Genomic DNA, 1,752 nt, shown 5'->3' on the forward strand with positions numbered 1-1,752 from the left:
AGAGACAGGGAAGGGGAAGCAGTATTTGAAGACAGACAGGGGGGAGGAGGTGATGGACAGAGGAAGGAAAGTGGAAGAGATGGACATAGATAGGGGGTGGGAAAGATAGGCAGGGAGAGGAGGAGGAGGAAATGAACAGAGAAAGAGGGAGGAGGAAATGGACAGGAAAAGGGAAAATTTGGAAACTTGTGGTGAGGACTATCGGACCGAACTGCTGAGGTCATCCGTCCCTATGCTTAAACACTGCATAATCTAACTTAAACTAACTTACACTAAGGACAACTCACACACCCATGCCCGAGGGAGGACTCGAATCTCCGACGGGGGGAGCAGAAAAAGGGAAGAGGAGGGGATGAGCAAGGGCAGGTGGGAGGAAGAGATGGATAGAGAGAGGGTAAGGAGGAGTGGTTGGTTGGTTGGTTGTTTCGGGGAAGGAGACCAGACAGCGAGGTCATCGGTCTCATCGGATTAGGGAAGGACGGGGAAGGAAGTCGGCCGTGCCCTTTGAAAGGAACCATCCCGGCATTTGCCTGGAGCGATTGAGGGAAATCACGGAAAACCTAAATCAGGATGGCCGGACGCGGGATTGAACCGTCGTCCTCCCGAATGCGAGTCCAGTGTCTAACCACTGCGCCACCTCGCTCGGTAAGGAGGAGTGGACTAACAGAAGACTGAAATAAACAAATACGCGGGCAATTGCAGGTACTCAGTTTATTATAATGCAAATTACAGTAGCGAGAAAATTTTTGAGACTATTAAGTCGGAAAGGTGGCAACGGCCTTGCCGCAGTGGATACACCGGTTCCCGTGAGATCACCGAAGTTAAGCACTGTCGGGCGTGGTCTGCACTTGGATGGGTGACCATCCAGGCCGCCATGCGCCGTTGCCATTTTTCGGTTGCACTCAGCCTCGTGATGCCAATTCAGGAGCTACTCGACCGAATTGTAGCGGCTTCGGTCAAGAATACCATCATAACGACCGAGAGAGCGGTGTGCTGACCCCACGCCCCTCCTATACGCATCCTCCACCGAGGATGACACGGCGGTCGGATGGTCCCGGTAGGCCAATCGTGGCCTGACGACGGAGTGCTTTATTAAGTCTGGTTGTTGTTGTTGTTGAGATTACCCAGTTAGTTTTTGGAGTATGGAGAATTAGTTTCAATAATTTGGGAAACGAATGACATGTAAGTAGCCCTAAAAAGTTCCAGTTCACACTCGGCGTAATGCCGACTTTTAAATCACATTGTTGGAAGAAAAAGATCTGATTACACTATATTTTTCCTTTCCCTGAGAGGTAGCGTTGGGGGAGGCTGCGCCCCCCTCTTGCCACCCAGTATGGGCCCCTTTGACCGTAGCCCCATAGCCCCCCCTCCCCCCCCCTCCCCCCTCCCACCCCCCGCCACCTAGCCACCCACTGGATTAACTGTCAGCGATTGCGTTGTGTTGATATTAACGTCTGAGCTGGAGCCTCTGTCAAAACTGTATACAGAACACGTACATGAAGTTTTTATCCACCTACCACACAACTTCCAAGGGTAATAAATCTCATCATGGTGGTCCGATTTGTGCAGAGAACACGTATTGGAACACGTTTTATGTTGTAGTATAATGACTTTCCTGGAGACTAGAAATCTACTCTGTAGGAAACAGCATGGGTTTCGAAAAAGACGATCGTGTGAAACCCAGCTCGCGTTATTCGTCTGCGAGACTCAGAGGGCCATAGACACGGGTTCCCAGGTAGATGTCGTGTTTCT

The 1,752-nt window shown here is 50.9% G+C and overlaps 1 pseudogene; it reads left to right on the forward strand.

The window, feature by feature from the left end:
• Positions 1-770: 770 nt before the first annotated feature.
• On the forward strand, positions 771-888 carry LOC124623424 (annotated as a pseudogene).
• Positions 889-1,752: the final 864 nt, after the last annotated feature.

This window comes from Schistocerca americana, chromosome 7 (assembly GCF_021461395.2).
Source record: "Schistocerca americana isolate TAMUIC-IGC-003095 chromosome 7, iqSchAmer2.1, whole genome shotgun sequence".
NCBI lineage: Eukaryota > Metazoa > Arthropoda > Insecta > Orthoptera > Acrididae > Schistocerca > Schistocerca americana.